Source organism: Triticum aestivum, chromosome 2B (genome assembly GCF_018294505.1).
Source record: "Triticum aestivum cultivar Chinese Spring chromosome 2B, IWGSC CS RefSeq v2.1, whole genome shotgun sequence".
NCBI lineage: Eukaryota > Viridiplantae > Streptophyta > Magnoliopsida > Poales > Poaceae > Triticum > Triticum aestivum.
The window spans coordinates 590,375,303-590,395,956 of record NC_057798.1 but is presented as its reverse complement, the minus strand read 5'-3'; positions in this window follow the sequence as shown (position 1 = coordinate 590,395,956).

Here is a 20,654-nt window from a genome sequence, read left to right as displayed (position 1 = left end):
GTTCGGCTATCAAATCTAAGTTCGATTGAAAAAACCGTGACTTGTTACTTCAATGAATAAAGTAGCCAAATATTCTTCGGCGCCGAGGTGAAGCTCGGTCTTGACCGCATTTGTGACTACATCACGTGGGTCTTGGGTGGTAATGCACCGAGTCGTAGTGTATCCCGGCGGTGCTGAATAGCTACTGCCTAGAGGTGTAAGATCGAAAGTTGGTATGACATTTTTGGCTATCCGGAGACCATCTCCGGGGTGGCGGGGCCTAGGTGGCCGTCACACCTATTTATGACTCTAAAATGAGTTTTTTGGTGGGTCTAATCCTTGAGTGATTGGTCCCTAGACTTGATAATCTGGGCTTCTTCATGCTCCTTCCTGCGCCGGCCTGCCGATTTGTTTAAAGACCCAGCATTCTCTCTTGGTGTGATTGGCTGCCGTTCCTGGGGTGCCGTGAATTTGACATGGGCGGTCAAGTATGCGATTCAAGCTGGAGGGGCCCGAATTGAGATGTTGAAGTTTCTTCTCCCGCTCAACAGGTTGAGGATTACGGGCTCCTGTGTTGATCGCCGTTCCCCGGGCGCCATTTTTCGCCTTAGGACGCTTATATTTGTTGCACCAAGGTTTGTAGACTCTGTTTTTGTCTGCTGATGCGTCCGGGGTGCTTGCCCTGTTGCTGTTTGGTATGTAATGCCAATCTTGTGCGCAGCCCCTTGTCGCAGAGTGCTGTTGGAGGGGTGTAGGCCTGCGTTTGATTTTTAGTGCCGCCTCCTCAAATTGAGGTAGCAGCCTGCGCTTTGGGTAGTATTTTGTTTGGCGCTCGAGTCCGTATTCTTCAGCTGCCCGGGCCTTGGTATGTCTGCCTGTGAGCAGATCCTGGTGTCACGCCCAATATGCGACCCTATCCAAAAGGAACTCGAAGGTCCCACCAAGGATAGACCCGCATATTGAAACGCTTTTGCAAGGTGGATATCATTACATCAACATTACATAATATATGGGGATACATACATAAGGCATACAATGCCACATGAATACAACATCATCATACATAAGATCATCATCCGACTACGGATGAAACACAAACAGAAACTTAAACGACATCCACCCTGCTAGACCAGGCAGCCGACCTGGAACCTATCCCCTGATCGAAGAAGAAGTAGAAGAAGAACTCCGAAACAAGTAAACATCACACTCGCGTCATGATCATCGCATAACCTGTACCTGCAACTGTTGTTGTAGTAATTGTGAGCCACGAGGACTCAACAATAACATTACCATGGGTATCAAGACTAGCAAAGCTTAAAGGGAAAGGAAGGGGTAAAGTGGTGAGGCTGCAATAACGACTAAGCATATATGGTGGCTAACATACACAAATAAGAGCGAGAAGAGAGCAAAAGGAACGGTCGTGAAGCTAGCAATGATCAAGAAGTGATCCTGAACTCCTACTTAATTACGTCAAACATAACCCAGAAACCGTGTTCACTTCCCGGACTCCGCCGAAAAGAGACCATCACGGCCACACGCACGGTTGATGCGTTTTAAATCGGATCTGGTGTCAAGTTATCTACAACCGGACATTAACAAATCCCCATCTGCCTATAACCATAGGCACGGCTTTCGAAAGATTATACCCTGCAGGGGTGTCCCAACTTAGCCCATGACAAGCTCTCGCGATCAACGAAGGAATAGACCTTCTCCCAGGAGACCCGATCAGACTCGGAATCCCGGTTTACAAGACATTTCGACAATGGTAAAACAAGACCAGCAAGACCGCCCGATGCGCCGACAATCCCGATAGGAGCTGCACATATCTCGTTCTCAGGGCAACACCCGATAAGCTAAGCGTACAGGTACCGACGTAACCCAAGTTGCCAAGGGATGGTCCCGCACGGTACTCTAGTTTGGACCAACACTTAGAAAAGCATTGGCCCGGGGGGGCTGTAATAAAGATGACCCTCGAGAGCGCGACTCCCAAGGGAAAAAGGGCTAGGTGAGGAAAATGTAAAACCAAGGTTGGGCCTTGTTGGAGGAGTTTTATTCAAAGCGAACTGTCGAGGGGGTCCCATAAATCACCCGACCGCGTAAGGAACGCAAAATCCGGGAACATAACACCGGTATGGCGGGCCGCAAGAGTGGAACAAAACACCAGGCAAAAGGCCGAGCCTTCCACCCTTTACCAAATATATATATGCATTAATAATATAAGAGATATTGTGATATCCCAACCAAAATCCTGTCCACCATGGAGCAATCTTCAACTTCACCTGCAACTAGCAATGCTATAAGAGGGCTGAGCGAAGCGGTAACATAGCCAAACAATGGTTTGCATAGGAAAGGTGTCAAAGGTTAGAGGTTCATGGCAATATGGGAGGCTTAATGAGCAGAAGATAGGTAACGCAGCATAGCGATAGAACGAAGCAACTAGCATAGCAATGATAGTAGTGAGATCCAGGGTAGAGGTCATCTTGCCTGAAATCCCGCAAGGAAGAAGAACGAGTCCATGAAGAAGACGAACGGATGAAGCCGAACCAAGCATAGACGAACGAATCCTCACGATCGCAACGAAACAGGAACTATCGAAAAGAAGCACACAACAAGGTAAACACACCACACATGAACAAGGCATGATGCACATCAAGCATGATGCATGACACGGCTACATGAAGCTACTCATGGCAAGAGATGACACAAACAAGAGCAACACATCAAAGCAAGTTTAAATGAGGCCGGGAACAACATATAACAATTCCGGTAAGTCCTCATATGCAAATTTCGAAATTGATCCAGATCTGAACAAACATTAAGTTGAGGTTGTTAAACATCAAGTTAAGATACACAAAGATGATCTACACGAGATTCTAGTCAAGTTACATATAAAGTTCATTTAATTCGGAGCTACGGCCTAGAAGATATGAGCAAAACAAGTTAAACATGGCATTGATGCAAAATGCATACAAACATCAAGCAAACACCTCAAAACATGGATGCAACATGATAATATGAAGCTACATGCAATTCTAAGCAAGTTTCATATAGAGCACACTCAAAACGGAGCAACGGTTCAACACACACACTAAACAAGTCATAGCAACAATCTGTCCAAAACAGCAACTAGGCATATTGCAAGCATCAAAACAACATGCTACATGACCTCAACAAGAAAACAAAAGGCATGGGCATGATGTACAGGTAAAGCATAACAAAACATGAACACTGAACTATCTCCAGAAATCACTAGAACATGCTCAAACACACATGGTAAGATTGCAAGTTATAACAATTTTAGACTTTGCAGAAAATAATATCACGATGCAATGTTTAGAGCTATCAAACAACATGTGACAGGAACTTATCATGGAAAACAAAGGCATGGCGTGAATCTACTAAATTCATAGATCAAAAGTCCCTTACTGACCCTAAGCCAAAAAGGATCAGAAAATATGATGGCACCCACGTAAACACGGCAAGTTATAATACAGATTCAAACATGGCAAGAACAGAATTATGAAGGCATGTAGATGAGCTTGTACCACTCACCACAGAGCAAAACATGGCATGGCAAGGCAACCAATAGTAAGAATACATATTGTTGAAGCTAAGCATGGTAAGAGCAAGTCCATAGGGTGCATGGAACACTAGCAAAACACGTGACAACAAGTGAGCTTAATGTTAACAGGCTGACAGCAACATTATCAAGCAACTTTGGAGCAAGATTACAACAAGCTACAGCAACCTATAAATGCAACCAGGGGCATGGATGGATAGAGGATGACATGTAGATCAAAACATGTTTACAGAACATCTCCAGATTATGCATGGAATGATTAGTAGGAGCAAGTTTACATCGCATCACGAAATAACAGATTCAGCCTAGCAAAACAGTAACAGGAAGTACCTTACTTAACAAGCTCGATTCACTCACCACAAGTCATTGCATGACAAGATAAGCATAGCATCATCAAGAAGACATGTTTATGTACCAACCAAGGCAAGAACAAGTCCATAGCATGCAAGGATCAACTACAACAACCTTGGCTAAATTGAATAACAAGTAAATAATCTGCCAGGAAACATTTTGAAGCAAAAGTAGAGCACTCAAATGACATGCTAGACTACTCCATAATTGCAACAAGAGGCATGAATAGATAGACAATAACCACATGTTCAAAACACCCTTACTGAAGTATCTCAAAATATGTATGGATCTCTCTATAGCAACAAGTTTACATGGCATCAAAATAACAGCAGAACAGGGACTAAAATCAGCAACATCACGAATCCTAGTTTGCATGCTTGTGCTAGTCACCACATTGATCACAAAAATACATAGTAAGCACCTCTGTAAAGAAGACATAGCATAGACCAAAATACATGAAGACATCAACCTCATAGGATGCACACATCAATCATGGCAAAAATGACAAAAGAGCTCGTTCTGTTAACAGATAGCAGAAAACATCATGAAGCACTCTTACAATGATGATTAAGGCATCAAGATGACCTCAAATGAATATGTGGCCATGGAATGAAATGATGTACTCGTTGAGACGAACAATTTGACATATTACACGCATGAAACAGAGCTACGGATCTAGAGATACGATGCGATGAACATGGCATGAAAATAACAAAAATCTGGGACTTAGCAGGTTCGGGGTCAACCTTCAGTTTGCACGGATATCGAGGCGGCGGCGCGAACTCGCCGGAGAGGTCGCCGGAGACGACGGGGAAGACACCGGGGAGGCCGGAGATGGCGGATCCAGACCGGATCTCGCCGGATCCGACCGGATCCCGGCGAGGGAGGGCGCGGGGGCGCGGGTTGCGAGGCGTCGGCGCGAGGATGGCGGACTCCGGGGGTCGGGCGCGGGGCGGCGGGCGCGCGCTCCGGCGACATGGCGGCGGCCGGAGCGGGGCGAAGCGGGGCGCTGCGGGGGGGAGCTCGGGGCGCAGGATGGGCCTCGCAGCTCTGGCAACCGGCGGCGGAGGGCGGCGGGACGCCGGCTAGGCGGCGGGAGGCGCCGGCGAGGACGCGGCGGGGCGAGACCACCGACGACGGGCGGCGGCGTCGCACGGCGGCGAGGCGCGGGAGGTGCGTCGCGGCGCGGGCGGCGGAGGGACCCGGCGGCGCGGGCCAGGAGGGCCGGAGGCGGGCCCGGGCGGGCCGGCGGCGGCTGGCGGCGGGGAGCGCCACGTGGCAGCTTCTCGTTGGCTGGGCGCGGTGGAGCGGACGCGTCCGGCCGGGGGCGGACGTGTCCGGCGCGGATACGGATGAGATCTAGGGTTTGGAGGGGATTAGACCGCGAATTTCGGGGGAGGGACATATTTATAGGTTGAGGGAGCTAGGAGTGTCCAAATGAGGAGCGGTTTTCGGCCACGCGATCGTGATCGAACGACCGAAAGCATGGAGGGGAGTTAGATGGGTTTTGGGCCAGTTTGGAAGGGGTGTTGGGCTGCAAAGAGAAGGAGGCTTTTACGGTTACCCGGTTAACCGTTGGAGTACCAAACGACCTCCAAATGGCACGAAACTTGACAGGCGGTCTACCGGTGCTATACCAAGGCCGCTTGGCAAGGCTCGGTCCATTCCGAGAACGTTTAATACCTGCTCACAATGAGAGACGAAAGGAGAACGCCGGAGGGCATAGGAGCGCCGGATTGCAAAACGGACAACGGGGAAAAGGCTCGGATGCATGAGACGAACACGTATGCAATGCAATGCACATGATGACATGACAAAATGCAATACACAAGCAAATAACATGGCAACGACGGTGAATAACTGGCAGACACCTGGCGCAACGAATCCGGGGCGTTACAACACTCCTCCACTAACAAGAGATCTCGTCCCGAGATCTTAGGACCGAGATGGAAGGGAAAAAGGATGAGGTGAAACAATGACTCTAGAGAAGAAGCAAAGAATCGAGAGCGGTCGAGAAGAAGATAGTCACGACGAGAATGACGAGAATCAAAAGCTCACGGAATCAGATAGACTCTGAAAGCACTCCGGTTAGAACGAGATAAGAAATGAATAAGACTGAAAGGATTTAGGCAGCACTCCAGGTAGAGTGGAAGGAAAAGAACATGAACTTGAGAGGATGGAATGATACTTGATGAAGACGTGACACAAAACCTCCGGAAAGAATTGAAAGAGAATTGAATGAAAAGAATTTGGTAGGATGGAACGGGGTTGTTGAGAAAATCAACAATGAAAGAATAAGCTTGTTGTGGACCTATGGAAAACATCTCAAAATTATGAGGTGATAACCGACCACAAACGGAAATGATTGGATAGCTGAGAAGAACGAAAGAATGCAAAACTCCACTTCAAAAGAAGGCGGAGAATTAATTGCACTTCGAGATGCAAGAAGAAAAGATACTTGAACTCCACCAACAAAATCTTGATGAACTCTTGAAGAATGAATTAAATCATGAAGAACCACCATGAAGAACTCCGGTAACAAAAGGATGATGAGATAGAATTGAAGGATGACAGAATAAGATTAAAGCCTTGCGATGATTTAGATGGAGGTTCTGACAAAATAACCGAGGAAATTTGAACTCCGGAGAAGAAAAGATGAAAACACTTGGAACTAGAATTTATTCATCAAGAACAAACTCCGAAGGAAGGGATTAATCAGTTGGATGAAATAAGAATAAGATTTATTGTATGCTTATCCTTCATCAAATTAAATTGATGACAAGCAATGGATTTGGCATGTTACTTATTCTTCTTGAAAGGATTGAGAAGAGATATAGCGCGAACTGGAGAAAGTCTTCATGAACCACCAGTAGGACTGAAAGAACGAATTGAATAAAATGATAAACAAGGAAAAAGAATCTTGAACGAACCACCGTAAGAATTCGGAAATGACTGACGAAAGAGGATGAATCACCGGGAAGAATTAGAAGAACAAATATGTTAGAAGGGATTAGATGCAAAAGAACAACGAGATCATGAGCTGATTAAAGAACACTTGAACGAAGCACCGGGATAATAGAGAAGGATAGAGGGAACGATGGCCTCCGGTGAAAAGGAACAGGAAAACAACTCCTGAAATACTCCGGATAGGTAAGAAAAGAATCTTTGACAAACGGAATAATTTGAGAGGATGATATGAAGCTAGAACCACGAATCTTCGAGAGAATGAACAAGATTTAAGAGGAACTCTTCTTCGGTCTTCAAATGACGACGAGAAACAACACCAAGATTGCTGAGATACTCCGAGAGAATGAAAATCGAAAAGGTTGAGCCAACAATGAAAATGTTTGAAACCGATCTTGAAAGGCATGTGACTGATGGAAACCATTCTTACGTCACACTTGAAAAGAATTGAGAATAACTCCGGGGAAATTAGAAGAGTCAGGTAAGATCCTGGAAAAAGACCTGTGGGTTAGGGCCCACTGAAGAGATAACACCATTGGAAAGGTTTGATGAACAGATAGATGAAGCACCGGAACAATTGAAATATTTGAATGAGGTGACAACCTCGAATTAATTAGAACACAGACGAATATCCTGAGATGTCTTGAACACTCCGGAAGGATAAACTGGCGAGAGGCGAACGAACAGGGAAAACACTTGAGCTATGGAAAGGAATATGATCAACCTAAACCTTGAATTGAGTCCACCGGAAAGAAAAAGAGTTGAAGAATGTCCACCGAGACAAGAATTCACCGGTTGGAATAATTGACGAAAGACTGAAGAGGCTCTGCAAGAATGAAATTGATGCTCGAAACAGACTTAGGCTTTGGGAAGAAAAAGGGTGGGAGGGCGGGAAAACAAAGGCAACTAGAAGGGGAAATCGACGACTAACTTGAAGAGAAACATCGGTTGAAATCCTTGAGGAGAGAGAGCAAAAACTTCGTACGAGTAGGATGGATACTCAATTACGGACTCCGATTTCAAGAAGAAGAAGGGTGGGCGGGTGGGAAAGAAAACAACTGAGGATTGAACTCAATGATGAAGAGGCTCGAGTCGACTAGACGAGAAATGCACCGGATAAAAAGAGCTGAGGAACAACTACCGGAAAACCAACTGCGTGATCCTAAAGAAAGTTTGAAAGGGAAGAGGAGTAATTCAAAACACCTACGTCAAGATTCCTTACCAGAGCGATGAAGGGGATGAGGAGTAAAAAGAATTCCTACTGTCCGATATAACTAGACTCCGAAAATAGTTTTCTTCTAGACTCAACAATGGCCAAACTACACGATCAATCAAGGGGGCTCCTAGGGTCGGTCGAGGCTCTGATACCAACTTGTCATGCCCAATATGCGACCATATCCAAAAGGAACTCGAAGGTCCCACCAAGGATAGACCCGCATATTGAAACGCTTTTGCAAGGTGGATATCATTACATCAACATTACATAATAGATGGGGATACATACATAAGGCATACAATGCCACATGAATACAACATCATCAATACATAAGAGCATCATCCGACTACGGATGAAACACAAACAGAAACTCAAACGACATCCACCCTGCTAGCCCAGGCTGCCGACCTGGAACCTATCCCCTGATCGAAGAAGAAGCAGAAGAAGAACTCCAAACAAGCAAGCATCGCTCTCGCGTCATGATCATCGCATAACCTGTACCTGCAACTGTTGTTGTAGTAATCTGTGAGCCACGAGGACTCAGCAATCCCATTACCATGGGTATCAAGACTAGCAAAGCTTAAAGGGAAAGGAAGGGGTAAAGTGGTGAGGCTGCAGCAGCGACTAAGCATATATGGTGGCTAACATACGCAAATAAGAGCGAGAAGAGAGCAAAGGAACGGTCGTGAAGCTAGTCAATGATCAAGAAGTGATCCTGAACTCCTACTTACGTCAAACATAACCCAGAAACCGTGTTCACTTCCCGGACTCCGCCGAAAAGAGGCCATCACGGCTACACACACGGTTGATGCGTTTTAAATCGGATCTGGTGTCAAGTTATCTAACACCGGACATTAACAAATCCCCATCTGCCTATAACCACAGGCACGGCTTTTGAAAGATTATACCCTGCAGGGGTGTCCCAACTTAGCCCATGACAAGCTCTCGCAATCAACGAAGGAATAGACCTTCTCCCAGGAGACCCGATCAGACTCGGAATCCCGGTTTACAAGACATTTCGACAATGGTAAAACAAGACCAGCAAGACCGCCCGATGCGCCGACAATCCCGATAGGAGCTGCACATATCTCGTGCAACACCCGATAAGCTAAGCGTACAGGTACCAACGTAACCCAAGTTGCTAAGGGATGGTCCCGCACGGTGCTCTAGCATTGGCCTGGGGGGGCTGTAATAAAGATGACCCTCGAGAGCGCGACTCCCAAGGGAAAAAGGGCTAGGTGAGGCAAATGTAAAACCAAGGTTGGGCCTTGCTAGAGGAGTTTTACTCAAAGCGAACTGTCGAGGGGGTTCCATAAAGCACCTGACCGCGTAAGGAACGCAAAATCCGGGAACATAACACCGGTATGACGGAAACTAGGGCGGCAAGAGTGGAACAAAACACCAGGCAAAAGGCCGAGCCTTCCACCCTTTACCAAATATATAGATGCATTAATAATATAAGAGATATTTTGATATCCCAACCAAAATCCTGTCCACCATGGAGCAATCTTCAACTTCACCTGCAACTAGCAACGCTATAAGAGGGCTGAGCAAAGCGGTAACATAGCCAAATAGTGGTATGCATAGGAAAGGTGTCAAAGGTTAGAGGTTCATGGCAATATGGGAGGCTTAATGAGCAGAAGATAGGTAACGCAGCATAGCGATAGAACGAAGCAACTAGCATAGCAATGATAGTAGTGAGATCCAGGGTAGCGGTCATCTTGCCTGAAATCCCGCAAGGAAGAAGAACGAGTCCATGAAGAAGACGAACGGATGAAGCCGAACCAAGCGTAGACGAACGAATCCTCACGATCGCAACGAAACAGGAACTATCGAAAAGAAGCACACAACAAGGTAAACACACCACACATGAACAAGGCATGATGCACATCAAGCATGATGCGTGACACGGCTACATGAAGCTACTCATGGCAAGAGATGAAGCAAACAAGAGCAACACATCAAAGCAAGTTTAAATGAGGCCGGGAACAACATATAACAATTCCGGTAAGTCCTCATATGCAAATTTCGAAATTGATCCAGATCTGAACAAACATTAAGTTGAGGTTGTTAAACAGCAAGTTAAGATACACAAAGATGATCTACACGAGATTCTAGTCAAGTTACATATAAAGTTCATTTAATTCGGAGCTACGGCCTAGAAGATATGAGCAAAACAAGTTAAACATGGCATTGATGCAAAATGCATACAAACATCAAGCAAACACCTCAAAACATGGATGCAACATGATAATATGAAGCTACATGCAATTCTAAGCAAGTTTCATATAGAGCACACTCAAAACGGAACAACGGTTCAACACACACACTAAACAAGTCATAGCAACAATCAGTCCAAAACAGCAACTAGGCATATTGCAAGCATCAAAACAACATGCTACAGGACCTCAACAAGAAAACAAAAGGCATGGGCATGATGTACAGGTAAAGCATAACAAAACATGAACACTGAACTATCTCCAGAAATCACTAGAACATGCTCAAACACACATGGTAAGATTGCAAGTTATAACAATTTCAGACATTGCAGAAAATAACATCACGATGCAATGTTTAGAGCTATGAAACAACATGTTACAGGAACTTATCATGGCAAACAAAGGCATGGCATGAATCTACTAAATGCATAGATCAAAAGTCCCTTACTGACCCTAAGCCAAAAAGGATCAGAAAATATGATGGCACCCACATAAACATGGCAAGTTATAATACAGATTCAAACATGGCAGGAACATAATTATGAAGGCATGTAGATGAGCTTGTACCACTCACCACAGAGCAAAACATGGCATGGCAAGGCAACCAACAGTAAGAAGACATATTTGTGAAGCTAAGCATGGCAAGAACAAGTCCATAGGGTGCATGGAACACTAGCAAAACACATGACAACAAGTGAGCTTAATGTTAACAGGCTGACAACAACATTATCAAGCAACTTTGGAGCAAGATTACAACAAGCTACAGCAACCTATAAATGCAACCAGGGGCATGGATGGATAGAGGATGACATGTAGATCAAAACATGTTTATAGAACATCTCCAGATTATGCATGGAATGATTAGTAGGAGCAGGTTTACATCGCATCACGAAATAACAGATTCAGCCTAGCAAAACAATAATAGCAAGTACCTTACTTAACAAGCTCGATTCACTCACCACAAGTCATTGCATGACAAGATAAGCATAGCATCATCAAGAAGACATGTTTATGAACCAACCAAGGCAAGAACAAGTCCATAGCATGCAAGGATCAACTACAACAACCTTGGCTAAATTGAATAACAAGTAAACAATCTGCCAGGAAACATTTTGAAGCAAAAGTAGAGCACTCAAATGACATGCTAAACTACTCCATAATTGCAACAAGAGGCATGAATGGATAGACAATAACCACATGTTCAAAACACCCTTACCGAAGTATCTCAAAATATGCATGGATCTCTCTGTAGCAACAAGTTTACATGGCATCAAAATAACAGCAGAACAGGGACTAAAATCAGCAACATCACGAAGCCTAGTGTGCATGCTTGTGCTAGTCACCACATTGATCACAAAAATACATAGTAAGCACCTCTGTAAAGAAGACATAGCATAGACCAAAACACATGAAGACATCAACCTCATAGGATGCACACATCAATCATGGCAAAAATGACAAAAGAGCTCGTTCTGTTTACAGACAGCAGAAAACATCATGAAGCACACTTACAACAATGATTCAGGCATCAAGATGACCTCAAATGAATATGATGTCATGGAATGAAACGATGTACTCGTTGAGGCGAACAACTTGACATATTACACGCACGAAACAGAGCTACGGATGCAGAGATACGATGCGATGAACATGGCATGAAAATAACAAAAATCTGGGACTTAGCAGCTTCGGGGTCAACCTTCAGTTTGCACGGATATCGAGGCGGCGGCGCGAGCTCGCCGGAGAGGTCGACGGAGACGACGGGGAAGACACCGGGGAGGCCGGAGATGGCGGATCCGGCCGGATCCCGGCGAGGGAGGGCGCGGGGGTGCGGGTTGCGAGGCGTCGGCGCGAGGACGGCGGACTCCGGGGGTCGGGCGCGGGGCGGCGGGTGCACGCAATGGTGACATGGCGGCGGCCGGAGCGGGGCGAAGCGGGGCGCTGCGGGGGGGAGCTGGGGGCGCGGGATGGGCCCCGCAGCTCCGGCAACCGGCGGCGGAGGGCGGCGGGAGGCGCCGGCGAGGACGCGGCGGGGCGAGACCACCGGCGACGGGCGGCGGCGTCGCACGGCGGCGAGGCGCGGGAGGCGCGTCGCGACGCGGGTGGCGGAGGGACCCGGCGGCGCGGGCCAGGAGGGCCGGAGGCGGCTCCGGGCGGGCCGGCGGCGGCTGGTGGCGGGGAGCGCCACGTGGCAGCTTCCCGTTGGCTGGGCGCGGTGGAGCGGACGCGTCCGGCCGGGGGCGAACGTGTCCGGCGCGGAGACGGATGAGATCTAGGGTTTGGAAGGGATTAGACCGCGAATTTCGGGGGAGGGGCATATTTATAGGTAGAGGGAGCTAGGAGTGTCCAAATGAGGATTGGTTTTCGGCCACGCGATTGTGATCGAATGACCGAAAGCATGGAGGGGAGTTAGATGGGTTTTGGGCCAGTTTGGAAGGGGTGTTGGGCTGCAAAGAGAAGGAGGCTTTTACGGTTACCCGGTTAACCGTTGGAGTACCAAATGACCTCCAAATGGCACAAAACTTGACAGGCGGTCTACCGGTGCTATACCAAAGCCGGTTGGCAAGGCTCGGTCCATTCCGAGAACGTTTAATACCCGCTCACAATGAGAGACGAAAGGGGAACACCGGAGGGCATAGGAGCGCCGGATTGCAAAACGGACAACGGGGAAAAGGCTCGGATGCATGAGACGAACACATATGCAATGCAATGCACATGATGACATGACAAAATGCAACACGCAAGAAAATAACATGGCAACGACGGCGAATAACTGGCAGACACCTGGCGCAACGAATCCGGGGCGTTACACCTGGTCAGCTTGGAGATGATGCTGCTTCTTTTCAGGCTTCTTGTAGTGGCTATAAGCCTGCGCTTGAAGCGTTCCTGCTCTATGGGATCCTCTGGTACGCCGAATTCATCGTCATCGAGGCTCACCTTGTCTTCAGAGGGAGGCGTATAGTTATCGTCCTCCAAGTATCCATCCGTCGCATGTGCGGCTTGCTCGAAGGTGGGTTGATCAGGATCGTATTCCTCTTCGGCACCATCTGGATTTTCTTCTCTAGTGCCGGTATTGTTGTGGCGAGGCTTGGAGCAGCGCTGATGACGCCCATGTTTTACTTTCTTCCCCGAGGGGTTATCTCTTGTTGCCTCATCGCCATTTGTTTCTTTGGGAGTATCCACCATATATATGTTGTATGAAGAGGTGGCAGTCCAGCGCCCTGTGGGCGGTGGTTCCTGTTCTTTTCCCGCATCGTCGTCTATACCATCGATGTCTCCGGAGTCGAAGTTAAGCCCGTCGGTGAAATCGTCGACCGTGGCTATTAAGTGGGTGGTGGGTGGGTAACGAATTTCTTCGTCGCCAGCTTCCCACTCGAGCCGGACATAGTTTGTCCAGGAGTCTCCTGACAAAGAGAGAGACCTTAATGAGCCAACACGTCTCCAAAGGGTGAGTGCTGAAAGATATCCGCGGCGGCGAACTCCATGACTGGAGCCTAGTTAGATTCGATGGGCACGGAGGCGCGCTGTCCGGAACACACTACCGGAGATGAGTCCGGGGGTCCGGAGGTATAGATTTCCTGAGGAGAGGAGTCTGTGTTCGGCTCTAATGCCGATGAACATGCGGCCTTCGGGGCAGGATCCATCCACCCACCCTCGGAGGGCACGACCTGCTCTGGAACGAAGTCCGGAGTGGTAGCAGGTGCGATGTTCCGAATACTATCCGACTGCAGATCTAGGTCATGCACGTCGTGATTGTTCGACGCTCTTGACATGGGCCCGAATCCATCGAAGATCAAGTCTCCGCAGATGTCGGCAGTGTAGTTTAGTTTTCCAAACCTGACCTGATGGCCTAGGGCGTAGCTATCGATCTGCTCCAGATGGCCAAGCGAGTTGGCTCGCAGTGCGAAGCCGCCGAACACGAAGATCTGTCTGGGGAGAAAAGTCTCACCCAGGACAGCATGGTTGAAGGTTGGAGAAGGCATCTAGCCTTGCAGCGACGACATAGAGGAACTCTCAATGAAAGCACCAATGTCGGTGTCAAAACCGGCGGATCTCGGGTAGGGGGTCCCTGTCGGATTTCGGGTTCCGGCAGACCCTCTAGATTCGAACACTGGGGTGCGCGTGGAGATTTCTCCCTCTACCTACCTGCACCTCACCGCCTCACTAGGATCTAAGCTATGAAAGGAACAACACAAGAGACATAGGGTTTATACTAGTTCGGGCCACCATTGTGGTGTAATACCCTACTCTAGTTTGTGGTGTGGTGGATTGCCTCTTGGGCTGATGATGAACAATACAAGGAAGGACAGCCTCGCGAGGGTCTGTTCTTGGCTGGTGCGATGAACTGCTCGGGGGAGTTCAGTCGCTCTCTCTCTGCTGGTTTCTAGATGATGATCTTGATCTGGTTCCTCTCTTCGATCGATCGATCCCCTCTACCTTGTGGGTGGCTAGTCCTATTTATAGGAAAAGGACCTGGGCCTCTTCCCAAATATTGAGCGGGAAGGGCACCAACAATTGGCCATTTTGAAGGGGAACATCTAGTACACTTATCCTGACTAAAGTTGGTCCTCGCCTGCCAAAGGCTCTGGTGGTGACGCTGGCTTGGGATCCACAATGACTTCCTTCCTGCCGTTGCGACGGTCTTGGTCTTGTTACACCGAAACGGATGCCTTTGCTTGATGCTCTTGCCTGCGCTTGCCCCCTTTGCACCAAAGAGGAAAGAAGGACACTATGGAGGCTGGCGCCCGCCTGGCGCCCTTGGTCGTCATGGCTTGCGTCATGGGCACCTCGTGAGGTACCCTGCCTCTATCTCTCCGCCTCCTCGCAGGCCAGCCTGACGAGGCCGCGCCTGAGGAAGCTCCCTGTCGTCCACCCCGTGAGGCTTGGCCCCTCGCGAGGGTCTTGAGCTCGTGTTGATGAAGATGGGCCGTGATGGGCCACCCCTTGAGCGACATCGTAGGCAGGCAAGTTTGGGGACCCCCGTTCCCAGAACGCCGACAATAGCCCCCGGGCCCAAGGCGCGCCCGGACTTGGCTGAGCAGAGAAGTGAAGGGGAAAGTGCGAAGTGCCACGGGCCCTAACAGCCTACGGCCTCAGGCGCCACGTGGCGGTTGGTTGGTCGTGGGTGTCTCCGCTCTCCACGATGCCTCGGCGACTGCACTAATTGACAAGTCCCTGCATGCAAAGCGGGTCATGATTACCTGTAATCATGAAGGCCGGCAGTTGGCCTCCTCTTGCTATAAGTACGGGACGGCGCCTGCCCTTCTGGTCCATCCCCTCTTGCTTCTCCTTCTTCTTCATGGCTCCGCCAAAGAGGTTCTCGACCGCGGAGAAAGGAAAGGCCCGCCAGGTGGATCCCGACTCTCCCCCACCCAAGCGCAGTCGAGGCCGTCCCCACAAACACCCTGCGACTCCCATGGTGGCTCCTCGCGGTCGCGGAGGCGATCTTCCGCGTGGTGACGGGCGACAGGCCACTACTGGGGTATGCGCTATGGCCGCACGACCCCCTAGGCCGCGCTCCCACTCGGCAGAGGTACTACCAGAGTTTGTTGTGTGGTCGGCGGAACCGGCCAGCACCCGGCTCCAGCTTCCTCGCTTCCTCCTAGGTGAGCTTCTGGCTGGCGCCCCGGGCAGCCTCTAGCTTCAGGCGGACGATTGCTGTAGCCGAGCATCCTGGGCTTCGCTGGAGGTCTCTGCAGCCGGGAGCCTGGCCCTGACCCACGGCTGGCAAACGTTTGCCCGCGCGCGTGGTTTGAGCCGGCGGTGCACCCTGCACTTCAAGTTCGACGGCGATGCCACCCTCTATGTGAGGGTGTTCGGGGAAGATGGTCGCCGCGCTGGGTGTTGCCCTGAGAACGACGACCGCGGCCGTGGGTCCAGCCCCGGCGACGATGAAGACGACAGCGCGCGTGTGGTCGGCGGCGGTCGGGGTTCATCGAGCTTCGACGGCTCTTCTTCGGGCAGCGGCTCCTCCAGCGGTGGACGCGATCAGCCTCCACGCCGCCGCGCCCGCCTGGAGGGAGGTAGCGGGTCTACCCGCCGTCGCGCCTCGGTGAAGCGCGAGATGGAGTCCTCCTGAGCTCCGGAGGCGGTTCGAGTCTCCCCCGCGAGTTGGTGTCGGGCGAGTCGCGCCCGTTTTGTTCTTTTTCCCTTTTCCTACGCAAAGAGACAGTAGTGTAGGGCCCCACAGGGGCGTGCTTGGACTATTGCTGTTAATTATCGTGCTGCCTCTGTTATTCCGGTATTGTGCCTTTGTGCCGCACGCCTGCGTGTAGAAATTACTTAGCTCGGGGAGGAGGCCTGCCGTGACCTTTGCTTCCCGAGGCCGAGACCTCGTCGAACGCTTCATGCCCTGCGAGTGTTAGTGTGGAGAGGTAGTTCCCAGCCTCAGCTGTGGAGGCGACCGACCCAGGTCCTGTGTTCATGTCGCGGTGCCCATGGGGCACGGACTGGAGGGGTGCTCCTGTAGTGGACCTGGGTAGGAAAGCCTCGAATGATAAGGGCAGAAAACACTCGTGAGGGTGCCCGCGTCGCTCCCTCGCGATACTTGCGCAAGAGAAATCGGGGCAGGGGAGCGAAAACAAGGCAAAGAGTCACAAGCCAAAGGCGACAACAACTTCAATAAAACCTCGAATGGGGATGAACAAGCCAACTGCAGAAAGCAAATGAGAAAAGCCGCGTACGGCACCTAATCTAGTCTTCGACGTCTTCTCACCAGCGCGGAGCTAAGTGGTGCCACTAGGCGTGGGAGGGAGCCCCAGGGCCTGAGGCCGGTGCTCCTGAGACTCCGGGGCGTGTACAGCCCCAACTCATTATTACGTGAGAGTGTCACGGGCGGCAAGCTTCACAGGCATTGGCCTTATTCACAGGCTCCGGGCCTTCCTTGAAAAGATAAGCTTCGCAGGCGTTCTCCTTCCTCACAGGCACCGGGCCTTTTCCAAAACATGACAACTTCACAGGCGTTCGCCTTCTTCACAGGCTCCGGGCCTTCCTCGGAAAGATAAGCTTCAGAGGTGTTCGCCTTCCTCACAGGCACCGGGCCTTTTCCAAGACGCGACAACTTCACAGGCGTTCGCCTTCTTCACAGGCTCTGGGCCTTTTCCAAGATGCGACAACTTCACAGGCGTTCGCCCTCTTCATAGGCTCTGGGCCTTTTCCAAGACGCGAGAACTTCACAGGCGTTCGCCCTCTTCACAGGCTCTGGGCCTTTTCCAAGACGCGACAACTTCACAGGTGTTCGCCTTCTTCATAGGCTCTGGGCCTTTTCCAAAATGCGACAACTTCACAGGCGTTCGCCTTCTTCATAGGCTCTCGGCCTTTTTAGGGGTAAAACCTCCGGAGGTGCTGGATGTTCCACACGTTCTGGACGGGTACCCCATCCTGAGTCTCCAAGCGCGCGGAGCCGGGTCTGGAAACATGAACAACCTTGAACGGGCCCTCCCACATGGGAGAGAGCTTATGCAGTCCCTCCCTAGAGAGAACCCGCCTAAGCACGAGGTCCCCTACCTCGAGAGTCCTGGGGCGGATGTTGCAGCAGTGGTATCGTCGCAGCGCTTGTTGGTATCTTGCCGCTTGGAGCGCAGCTTCCCGGCGACGCTCCTCCCCCAGCACGAGGTCCGTCCCCCGCATGGCGTTCTGCTGCGCCTCGTCGAATGCCAGGACCCATGCGGAACGACGTCTGACCTCGTGAGGGGGGACCGCTTCAGCTCCATAGACCAGGAAGAATGGGGTCTCGCCAGTTGGCTTGGTCGCGGTTGTGCGGATGGACCACAACATGGGCTGAAGCTCGTCGTACCAACCTCGGCCGCAGGCCTCCAACTTCTTCTTGAATGTCCCGGTCTTGAGGCCTCTCCGGATCTCCGCGTTGGCCCGCTCGGCCTGACCGTTGCTCCGAGGGTGCGCCACTGAAGCGTAGCATATCTGCGTTCCAAGGTTAGCGCAGTATGTTTTGAAGAGGTTACTGGTGAACTGTGAACCGTTGTCGGTGATGATGCGGTTCGGCACCCCGAACTGGCTCACGATGCCCTTGATGAACTTGACCGCAGAACCCGCGGGGATGGTGCGGATGGCTTCCACTTCAGCCCACTTGGTGAACTTGTCCATGGCGACGTAGAGGTAGCGATAGCCCCCTGGCGCCCGAGGAAATGGGCCCAGGATATCCAGCCCCCAGACTGCGAATGGACACGAGAGGGGTATAGTTTGCAGGCCTCCCGCCGGCTGATGTATTTTCTTGGCATGGAATTGGCAGGCCTCACAAGCCTTCACCAGTTCGACAGCATAGGGCCCTCAAGGTGGGCGTACAAGGTGGGCTGCCACTCATAACTCTTGACTCCTGTAACTCCTGCGTGATCTGACTGACGAACTCCTGAGGGTTTGGCCCTCCTTGCCTTCCTCCTCCCTGAGGGAAATGTGCTTTGAAGCACGCCTCCAAGTGGTGCCTGAGCGCCTCCCTCGTGACCTTAGCAAGGTTGGTGGCCCTCCAGGAGGGAGCCCCTGAGCCTTGCTTGAGGAGGGCGCCAGGCGCGCCTTCCTATGCGACAGAAGGAGGTGCCCCCTGAGCAAGTGCAGACCCTGAGGGGCCTGCCTCCTGAGGGGTCAGGCCTGTCGATGTCTTCTTCTACTTGGGAGCGGTCTCAGGGAGCCTCCCGCTCCCGCGATCTGGGTCTTCAAGTGATGCGGCCTGAAAAGCTCGCTCCAGGGAGCACACTGCGTCTCTTTCTTCACAAGGCACCGTGATGACTCCACTGCTTCCTGGCATCTTGAGGATGTTGTAGCTGTGATGAGTCACGGCCATGAACTTGGCAAGAGGTGGGTACCCGAGGATGGTGTTGTATGGCAGGCGAATGTGGGCGACGTCGAAGTCGATGAGCTCGGTGCGGTAGTTGTTGCGCGCCCCGAAGGTGACAGGGAGGCGGACCTGCCCAATCGGAACCGTGAGCCATCGGTGACTCCGGAGAAAGGCTTGGTTGGCTGAAGCTGATCATAAGGTACTTGGAGATTGTTGAATGTCTTTACGGACAGGACGTTGAGCCCTGCCCCACCGTCGATGAGGGTCCTGGTGACTTTCACGTTGCTGATGACTGGGGAGCAAAGCATCGGGAGGACTCCGGCTGTGGCCGCGCACTTGAGCTGATCCGTTGAGGTGAATGTGATGGCGCACGCTAACCACCTGAGAGGGCGTGTGGCTTCGAGCTTTGGGAGGACTGCATTCACTTCACGGGCGAACTGCTTGAACATGGGCTGAGAGGCTGGGGCTTGAGCTCCGCCCAGGATGCAGGCGATCGCGCGCGGCTCCTGGAAGCCCCCAGCCCCCTCGTCTTGATGATGGTCCTTGTTTCTCCTTGGTTGCGGTGGCAGTGGAGGGAGGCCTGCATTTCCTTGTGGACGATCCTCGCGAGGCTGATCCCTCCAGTCTCCCTCGCGAGGCTGATCCTGCCAGCGATCCTTGCGAGGTCGGTCGCACCACCCTTGGCGAGGGCCGCGATCTTCCCAGCGTCCTGCGTTCCTTCCTCCTCCTCGGCCATAGCCTCGATCGTTGCGGTCCGGGCATCGGCCGATCCTCCCTTCTCGCACGGCTCGGAGCTCTTGACATTCGTTGGTGTTGTGGGTGTGGAGGTCATGGTACACACAGTACCGGCTGCCCTTGAAAGACTCGGGCTGATCTCTGGCCCGCTTGGTGTCTGGTTCTACCGCGAGCATGGCAACCCCCTTGCGCTTCACGTCCTTGGCTTTGGATTTCTTCTGTTCTGGGTATGCGGCTGGTAGCTCGAGGAGGGAAAGGCGCCCTTCCTCAGCCCTGGTGCACTTGTTCGCCAAGTTGAACAGCTCCAAGGAAGTGCACAGATCTTCATGCATCACCAGCTCCTCCTTCATCTTGACGTCACGCACACTATCGGAGAAGGCTGAGATGATGGCCTCCTCGGTCACCTTGGGAATCTTGAGGCGTGCGTTGTTGAAGCGCTGGATGTACTTCTGCAGGGTCTTCCCTGGTTGCTTCTTGATGCGGCGCATGTCGCTCACGGCAGGTGGCCGGTCGCGAGTCCCTTGGAAGTTGGCGTTGAAACGGGTGCGCATCTCGTCCCAGGAGGAGATCGTGCCAGGAGCCAGGTTCAGGAGCCAGGTGTGGGCCCCGTCCTTGAGTGCCATGGGAAACCAGTTTGCCATGACCTTCTCGTCCCTGTTGGCAGCTTCGATGCCCAGCTCATAGAGCTGGAGGAACTCTGCAGGGTCGGCCGTGCCGTCGTAGCGAGGAGGCAGGTCTGGCTTGAACTTGTCGGGCCATGCGACGCTGCGTGGCTCGATGGTGAAGGCGCGGCAGCCCGCTGTGGCCACAGGAGGCCTTTGG